This window comes from Abramis brama, assembly GCF_963993115.1.
Source record: "Abramis brama genome assembly, chromosome: 1".
Taxonomy (NCBI): domain Eukaryota; kingdom Metazoa; phylum Chordata; class Actinopteri; order Cypriniformes; family Leuciscidae; genus Abramis; species Abramis brama.
In genome coordinates, this window is record NC_139963.1 from 73,002,396 (window position 1) to 73,012,925 (window position 10,530).

A 10,530-nucleotide genomic window follows, 5' to 3' on the forward strand; every position below is an offset into this window, starting at 1 on the left:
CCGTCAACCACACAATAATGAGCAGATTCGTTCCGCTTGCATTACGTTTGCCATTTGATGTTGGGCAATGTTGTGGTTACACCCCTATTAAATAGTTAAATAAATAGAACATTATTGTAAAGTGTTACAGATTTTTTTATACACCAATTCAGACGTGTCGTGAGTTCAGTGTTGGACAGGTCAGTTGTCAGTTATGAAAAGGTTAATAATAGTATTTAATATTTTCTTGTGTATTGTTTAGATGAGATCAGACAACATTTGCAGGGCTGCCAACTCTCATGCATTGAGCGTGAGACTCACGCAATTGACAATTTTCACACGCTCTCACGCCACACATCCATTTTCTCACGCACAGAAAAATTGCGGCGCAAAGAGGTACTTTTAATATTAAACTAATTCTCAGCTCTTAGATTCCGTCAATTTCATTATGAAATTCAGACAAAAATACGTTTGGGCTTGTAAATGTGACGTGACAGATCGCTGAGCGCCTCAGTTCAAGTGCACGTGAAGCGATCATCACTTTTTTATTTAAAGATGCAGTACAATTTACCGAAAGTATACATAATATCGACCAATTACTGTTTTTCAACCATGGAAAGAGGCCAGTATAACAGCAGGAGAACAATTATGTCACATAACGTTACATTTACCTCAGGAAAGCCATTTAATGACCATATGTTAATTGAATAGAAAAAATAGCTAGAGAGGAGATTTTGCTGAGCATTATATTACATTTTTATTATATTTTTACTTATGTCATTAAATAATTGTTATTATAACAAAAACTGCATTATATTTAATTTAATTTGTTATTTTTAACCTTTAATAATACCAGCAGATTGGGCCCTCTATGTTTACAGCATTAGGTGAGATTATTTTTTAAAATAAAATTTAAAATAAACATGTATCCAAATGAGTCAATATTGAATCAAAATCGGAATCAAATCACAATAATGGAATTGAAATCTTGAAATTTTTGTCAAGCAATAATAAAAACTGTATCCTACCAGTCATTGTACAATGTAAACATTGTAACATGTTGTCACTAAACTGCATAAAATTCTATTTAGTTACCAAATGTTTTGACAATCACAATTACCCCCCACAATTAAAATATGTAGGCTAGGCTATTATAGTTTGGATTATTTTTTATAATATCCCATGAGTCCTAATAAATGTAATTTCAACTATCTCTGAAGTGCTTCTTTAATAAAGATCACCGCTTTCTCACATAAACAGCCCCTGCACGAGAGAATAGTTGATTCTCGAGTCGTCGATATCAGCGGATTCATCAGCATCGCCACGGACAGCGCCGGGTAACATCGTACATAAGAAGGCATATCTTAAGCAGCTTCCTAAGGTATAGTTCGGGGAACACGCCTAGTAATGGTATACCTTCAGTTAAGTTACACCTTAAGAGTCTTCGTAGCGCGCTAAGAGACAACGTTATCGTGAAACCCGGCCCAGCTCGCTCATTTCGCCTGGTTCTGGTTCTATACACGCGGAGTGATACAAGCGGTGAACGGTCCCAGAGCTGAGACTGCTGAAACATTCCAACACACTCGAGGACCATGCAAATATATTTATACTTATAAATTGTGTTGATATATATTTATACTTATAAATTTAGCGTTTATATTTATACTCATCAACCTTGTTCCTGACGATCTGCGTTTTGAATTATGGGTGTCACTGTCACTTCTGGTTTGGGGAATTTGTTCTCCCGATTTAATTTACGATAGTCTATCCCATCAGTTTTGATTCACTGGATTTTTTATCCTCAAATCCTCACGTCTTTTTCCAGGTTTAAAATACAATTGATTATCTGTCAAAATGACGGAAATCACTTTGAAATAGTATCACGCAATGGGTATTTATAGGCTGTCTGTTTTTTTAACCCAAATGCAGCCTGTTGGGTCATTTTATTGGGTTATTTTTTTAAATATTCTTATTGGGTTTCTGCCTCTTCTAACATCATAAAAACATATTCTAAACAATCAAATGCTTTGTAATAGTCAGAAAAGGTGCTAAAATATATAGGCTATCATTATGTCTGCATCATATAGTACTGATTATTTATATCTTCTTCTAGGAACAGACACAACACACACAGTGAGTATAGTATAAGGAAAACAACTTGTTCTCTTATTACTTTGTCAGCATCAGCCAAACAACACGTGACCTGGAGCGCCCTCCAGTGGCAACAGGCCAGACTGCATTACCCAAAAACATCTCAGTTTCTCCCCTCTTAATCACATTTTCATATATCCAAACTTATAGAAACACAAGGAGTTCAACTTAAAGTATGGCAATAACGGGATCACTTTCTAATGTAACTGAACACTATTAGTTGGTGTCACTCCAGATGAATGTAAACTCAGTTATGAGGTATACAACACAAATCATGACATTTGTCATATTTTTTCTTTCTTTTTGAACTACCCAAACTTTAAACGTTTTATAAGTGTAGCCTGTTATGTGGTCTGTGGAGCCGGACAGGAAAACTCCAAACACTTTAGGAAGGTGTCGTCCGAGAGCTGTGTTTCAGGTGTACAAGAATACACACACTTCTCTGTAACGTCTCCATTACGGCATCTATCCACATTATTAACACACCGTGTCCTGATTGCCTTTAAAAGAACGGTGATCGCATGTTAATGCCAAGAATTTAAAGTGTATACAGTAGGAGATTGAGTTCATTCTAGCACGTCCAGAGTTGCCACTAGGGGGCGTATATGCGTGTGTTGCGTGGGAATCACCTGTTGCTGTAGTATGTTCAGTTCTGTGGGATAGCCATCATCACCTGATCTCGTTTCACTTTAGCTTTCTTTGCTGCAACAAATGTGTTTGACAAACACACGGTCACAGCGGCCAAAACAGACAAACCATAAAAGAAGAGTTAAGAGCCCAACTAATGGAAACACTGATCACTGTTATGGTGACTTCACATGAAACACATTAGAGTTAAACCTCTGTTAACTCTCAGTAAGAGCGTCTGTAGACGTCTGACAGAAATAAAGTCTGTCTGGTTAGTAATAAGTGAAGCTGGTAATGCTGTTTGTGGAGTTGTGTAATCCTCCTCTTCTGAGATCTTCACAGATTTAATGTCTTCTTTTCTCTTCAGCTGATTTCATCTAAGACTGTGTCTGAAGTCAGTTGTAGTTCTTGTGTTTCTGCTCGTCTCTTCTTCTGTTCTCTTCTTTCCTTCAGTGATTCTGCTTGTTAACAGGCTTATTAAGGCTGAGATGTCCATATTTAACATACACAGGTTTCGTGGCTCAGATAAGGTCCAGTTCTGGTTTATTTCTTTGCTCTTGACTGACATGTGGCATTGCTATGGCCTGCTTGTGGCCCAGATCTGGCAAACAGGAGCGGTCCAGTCAAGTGCCATCATTCCCCGCCGCATGTGGGCCGGATCCGCATTCCACAAGTGCCAGATGTGGGCCGGATCTGGGCCGAAACAATGTTGCTATGTGGGCAAGGATGTGTCCTGTCACCTCTGCTGTTTTCAGTTTATACAAGTGGTATAAGAGTGCAGCATGAGAATTATAAATTATACAATTATGCAGATGATATGGCACTTTTATGGAAAGACTGCGGATTTTAAGTATTTGGGAACCATGATTGACTGTAAATTGAATTTCTCTGATAATGTGAATCTTGTTTGTAAGAAAGCAAATCAAAGGCTATTCTTGTTAAGGGAATTGAGAGAATTTTAAGTCAGGATGTTCTGCAAAGAGTTTACATTAGTTTAATTGAGAGTGTTTTAGGGTATAATATAACTGTGTGGTCCGGGAGAGTTACATCTGTGAATAAAGTAAAATTAGACAGAATTACAAGATTAGCAGGAACAATTATAGGATCTAAGCAAAAATCAGTCGCACAGTTATATCAAAGTGCAGTTCAGAGAAAAGCCTTGACTATAGCAAGAGACACAACACACTCCTGAATCATGTTTTTGGGTTATTGCCATCACGTCGCCGCTACAGAACACCAAAAGCGACCAAAGCAATATATAATCAAACCTTTGTACCAAATGCAATAAGTCTTTTGAATAAGAGGAAGGAGATGTGGATATTTTAATTTTGATGTGTATTGTGTATTGTTAATTGTTTTGTGATTGTATTTTGTGAGACCAAAGACCAATTTTCAGCTAAGGCTGGACAATAAAGTACTAGTTCTATAACTTACTTTGTATTTTTTTTTTTGGCCCATTTTCTCCAGAATTGCTCTAAAAAAGCAGAAAAGGGTACTTATAAAAAATATGAACACAGGGGTGCAATGTTAACATTACTGCATCATTAACTGTAAAATATGACACATCAGGACATGCATACAAAATACTTCAGAAATCATATTTCTGGATACTCAAATGTGGTTAAAACCTTTGTAGACATAGCTTACAAAAACACATAAAAGTGAAACCCCATTGCCTTATACTGCTTTTCTTATTGTTGTGGGCTTTATAGGGTGAGTGATGTTTCCTATAATACACAAGTGAGACAGACTAGTGCAAATATTAAACTAATATTAGCACAAGTTCTGCCTCAAACCACCTGAGAAATGAAGCCACGCAATGATGACGAAGGAGTTAAGAGGAAGTTTATAAGAAATAAAAACTTGTGGGTTTTAACTGTGGTTTCGCTAGCTATTTGAGTAAGTGAAAACATAATACTTACATTTAAGTGTGAATTTGCCATCCACCACTGAACTCTCGGCCTCCTTGTTTTTTTTTGGGTTTTTTATAACAATGCTGTCGTCTCTGGTGCACAATGACTTATGGGGTAGGATAGGCCGCTAAGGATGCATTTCTGTATCCTTCCTTTCACAGGGAAAAGAAGAGTGCATTTGGCATTGCTTTTGAATCAGGGTAGCCTTTGCATTCGGCCAATCGGCCTTTAAATGCGACCTTCGAAGGATGCAGTCTTCACATTGGGACACAGCTATTGAATAAAGTGCATATTTGACTACACTAGGGCTGGGTAAAAAAATATTGATTTCTCGATTTTAATCGATTGTCATTTTTACGAACCGATATCGATTCTTAAATCCCAAGAGTCAATTAGTCATCCTGTTTTCTGATGATGAATGAATGGAGCATTGTAGCGCGCATCCCATCCAATAAATCACAATAGTATTTTGTTAGCCTCATATGTTTTTTAAATAGGACATAGGCAATTATGCTATGAGGCTAACGATTTGTACTTTGTTATTATTGATATGAAACAAAATCTCAGATTTCAAATTACGTCCATAAGTGCGCTGTGGCGCGAGATCGCTCTGGCTCAGCTCAAGAGAAGCACGTGATCTTCTCCTCCGCCTTAATAACACCAGTTACAGCACGAAATAAACATGAATGAGCTCCTGAAAGTGTGTCAAAGATAGAGTACAACTTATCGAAGTCCGTATCATGTCACATGGAGTCGCTCAATCACTGTTTCAACCGTGGAAAGACGTCAGTAAATGTCATGTAACGTCACATTTACCTCAGAAAAACCATAAACTCGTTAGTCAGCTAGAAAAAATAACTCTAGAGAGGAGCATTTTGTTAAATATATTTTTTAAATATATAAATATACGACACATATGTCATGTTTCTGCCTCGTCCAACATAATAAAATCATATTCTAAACAATCAAATGCTTTGTAATAGTCAGAAAAGGTGCTAAAATATATAGGCCATCATTATGTCTGCATCATATAGTACTGATTATTTATATCTTCTTCTAGGAACAGACACAACACACACAGTGAGTATAGGGAAAACAACTTGTTCTCCGTTTTATTACTTTGTCAGCATCAGCCAAACAACACGTGACCTGGAGCGCCCTCCAGTGGCGACAGGCCAGACTCAGTTTCTCCCCTCTTAATCACATTTTCATATATCCAAACTTATTGAAACACAGGGAATTCATCTTAAAGTATGGCAATAACGTGGTCACTTTCTAATGTAACTGAACACTGTTAGTTGGTGTCACTCCAGATGAATGTAAACTCAGTTATGAGGTATACAACACAAATCATGACATTGGTCATATATTTTCTTTCTTTTTGAACTACCCAAACCTTAAACATTTTATAAGTGTAGCCTGTTATGTGGTCTGTGGAGCCGGACAGGAAACCTCCTAACGCTTTGGGAAGGTGTCGTCCGAGAGCTGTGTTTCACCGTGGTCTGAAGCACACACACTGTTTCACTGACCGGCGAAGACCATCCCTGTCCAGCTTTATCTGGAGTCTGCGATGGAAAGTCCACTGACTGAGGTCATTTCAGGATGACAGTCCAGCATCTGATCCGTACGTCTTTTCCAGAGTTGCGAATTGCCCAGCTCTGCTCCTGTCTGACGGGACACAAGTGCTGTGTGGCCTATTTCTGTACTGAACAAAAAAGCATCTGTTGCAATGACACTGGCTCTTTGGAGGATTTCAGAGAACGTTTAAATGTCTGCACAAAACGCTCCGCCAGGCGGACTGGGGCAGAGCGCACAGGCTTCACTCCATTTGCTTTTAGAAAAGAGCCAACTACTGACGTAAACTGTGGGCCATTGTCGCTTACCAGAGTTTCCGGTATACCATAACGACTGAATGAGCCTCTCAGTACTTGAATGGTCTTAGATGATGTTGTGGAGTCCGTCCCGTGAACTTCTGGCCATTTTGAGTGAGCATCGACAACCACCAGGAACATCCCTCAGCTGGACCGGTGAAGTCGATGTGAATACTCTGCTGAGGAGCTCTTTGTATCCAAAAGAGGGTGATACCGAACTGACTCAGGAGATCAAGACTAAGGTTCTCGATTACTTGAATGACAAGTACACTGACCCAGCAACAGATGAGCTACTCACCATGGCTACCTTTCTTGACCCAAGGTTCAAGACCATGTACAAATCCACTGAGAAGCTTGAGGACATTAAGGTAAGAGCTGCCTCAGAGATAGAAAACCTTCTGGTGGAGAACACTGGCCTGGTAGATCATCATCTCTTGCAGAGGATCAACCTGAGAGGGAGAGAGAAGCAGCCACGGCTCCAGCAGATCCACTACCATCAGCCAGGAAGCCTGAGAAGAGCCTTTAAGAAGACCAGCAGTGCATCTGCCTATGCCTCATGTTCACAGAAGCAGATCAGCGAGCAAGAGCTAAACCGCTGCATTCTGGCAATGGCATGTGAGACAGATCCTTTGGAGTGGTGGCGATTTCATGGATCTAATTTCCCACGTGTGAGTTGTCTGGCAAAGAAGTACGTATGCATCCCTGCCACAAGTTCGCCCTCTGAAAGGGCATTCGGCACTGGGGGCAATGTGGTCACATGTAGCAGGGCGGCACTGAAGCCAGAACTGGTCAACAGGCTGGTGTTCCTGGCACAGAACTTGTGAAGAAGTTGATGCGATGTGTTCAAGTTCAAGTTGATACTTGATGGCTGAGGCTTGAAGTTTGATAATTAAGTTTGTATTGATGACCCTATTTTTCATGTAGTAATTTTCTTTATCTCCTATATACTTTAAATACAGTATTTTATTTAATTTTACATCATATTTAATTTAAGTGTAGCCAGGCCTAGCTTGTGTTGTAGGTTTGCACAGTTAAAAAAAAAAAAAAAGAAGAAAGAAGAAAGTCGTTAGTACTAGCTGAGGCTTCAAAAGATTAGTTTGAAACCATTACAGAGTTATAACATATTTGAGTTTGTAATTACTGTATTTTCCATGTAGCAAAATACTTTCATTTTCTTCTCCTGTGTTCATTAGATATTTTATTTCAAGTTATGTAATATTTAATGTAATTCATACCGGCCTACCTCATGTTGCACGTTTGCACTTTTTGATAAAAACAATGGCACAATAAAAAAAGATTGTTCAGGTCTATGTCCAATGAAATCCCTCACCTTTTTCTAAGTATATAAGGTTAAAATACATATTTTGCCTGTATTTTAAGGTGTACTAAAATGTGATTCCAATTTTTTTTTCTCATATCGCAATATAATATCGATATCGTCTGAAAAAAGAAAAATATCGTGATATGAATTTTAGCTCATATCGCCCACCCCTACGTGCTAGCACCCAGAATACCCTAGCAACCGCCTAGCAACACAATAGCAACCACCCAGAACACCCTAGCAACCGCCTAGCAACCACCCAGAACACCTTAGCAACCCACTAGAAATACCTTAGCAACTTTTTAACTTCAAACTTTCTGGTCCAAGCTTTCTCAGGCCAACTTAAAGTTTGTCTCGATCTAGTTAAGTTAATTTCCTCGCACTCCAGAGACCAGTTCTATTTATGTCCGTACGCAACATTGCATTTAATGGGTGAGGAATTGTAGCCAGGTTTGGAACAAATCTTGCATAATAATGAAGGCCGAACTTCTCCAGTCGCCTCCAGATTTGTCAGGTGATGACCATTTTCATCACTGATGACACGGAACTTTTGCATTTTACTCACTCGTGAAGTCTCATCAAGCACCGCTGTCACTTTGAGCAGTGTCAACTCAGCATCAGCATCTGAGGTCGAGCCATCATCACATTAACATCCACCTTATGAATTCGTCTTTCTTCATCTGATCCTTATTATTCATGAATTCACCCTAGACTCAAATGATCTCCAAACTCTCAGTGCTCCGCTAATCTCTTTAACACAGCCACGTATTGGGCGATACTTTCACCCTCAGCTTGATTTCGTCTGTGCGATCGGAGTCTCTGCGATCTCAGTTGGCTTGGGGGTCAAATGTGTTTGCAGTGTGCTCACAATTTATATTATGTCTGCATCAATATGCTAATATAGTACTGCTTATAGCCTATATATTTCCTCGTAGGAACAAACACAACACACACAGTGAGTATAGTATAGGGAAAACAACTTGTTCTTCGTTTTATTACTTTGTCAGCCTTAGCCAAACAACACGTGACCTGGAGCGCCCTCCAGTGGCGACAGACTGAATCAACCCGAAAACATCCCAGCTACAGCTAGATAGATGGTATTTGTGTAGTTAGATGATGGTGGGGAGTGTGTAGGAGTGTTTTAAAGGGCTGTGCCGTGTAATAACGTGAAGAAGAGGTTTTCCCTGAGGATAATCCGACTCGGCTGATTCACACTCTTTCGTGTGTGTGTGTGTGTTGTAGTTCTGAGTTATAAAGTTTATATGAACATGATTACTCCGTCTACGCTGGACTGGGGAAGAGCTGATTTTTCCACTTTATAAACTGATTTCTATTTGATCACGATTTCTATTGTGGAGATAACCCCTAGAGGGCAGTGCAGTGCCGGAGTTTCACTTGTGTAACACCGTTCGTGCTATTAAGTTGATTAAAAACATTGGAGACATTTTACAGCATTTTGACCACATTACCCTTTTCCCTCTGTGTCTGTATTTCTAATTTTCATGATAAATACAACGCTTCCTATGCATTAATTTTCCCCCAAAATGTATATCAGTAAATGTTCTCTCTAATAGAGTTTTTTTTTTTATTATTGTTAAATATATTTTAACAATTATAATTGTCAAATTTTCCAGATGGCATTCAAAACTTGAGGGACGCAAGAGGTAGTGATGTATGTCTCGAGACCGGTCTTGTCACGGCCTTGACGGTCCTTGGTCTTGGTCTTGTCTTGGTCTCGGAACTCTCGGTCTTGTCTAGGTCTCGCTGTCTCAGACCGACATCGGACATAGTGGTCGGGGGATTTAGCAATACAATACTACAATATCCACGACGACACAACGTTCGATAATGCAACATTATTATCCGCAACGGAACAGATTGAAGCGCGCATCCGAGGGAAGATGGTGCGGTGTGTGCGCGAGCCACACGAGAAAACACTGTATCCGCGCCACTGATCGCAGCGGCAACGAGCACTTTGATCACTTGATTTAAAAAACACATATCAGTGACATGATGGGTTTTAACTGGCTGTGTTTCCCAAAAGGATCGTAAGCCTAAGTAGATCGTAGAACCATTGCCACCAATGGTCTCTACGATCAACTTAGCTCAAGATGCTTTTGAGAAACGCAGCCCAGTACCAGTCATGTCAGTCCACAACAGTACACAAAAGTTAAGGGAGTCTCAATCCTCTAATAGTGCAGTAACAGCCGTCATGCAATTGCTACACAGTTGATCTCACCCAGTCTGCAAAAACATTTACAGTGAGCTCACAGTCACACACATGACATGGTCTGTCTCTGTATAGTTCTGCCTGTGTAGTTGAAGTAATACCGTCTAATATGTAGGCTATTGAATGTAAACTGCGGCTGAACCCTAGTATGCTGCTGTTCTTGAATTCATAGTTATTGCTTAGCTTCAACACTAGTCTTTTTTTTTTTTTCTTCGGTCTCGACTTGGTCTCGGTCTTGGTCTCGACTTGGTCTGTCTTGGTCTTGGTCTTGGTCTGTCTTGGTCTTGATACCCTCTGGTCTTGGTAGTGTCTTGGTCTCGGTTTAGGCGGTCTTGACTACAAGTCTAGTCTTATTCACCATAACCATATTATTAACTATAATCAACTAAATCAAATGCCTTGACATTCAATATAAATGTTGAAAGCACACCTTTCAAG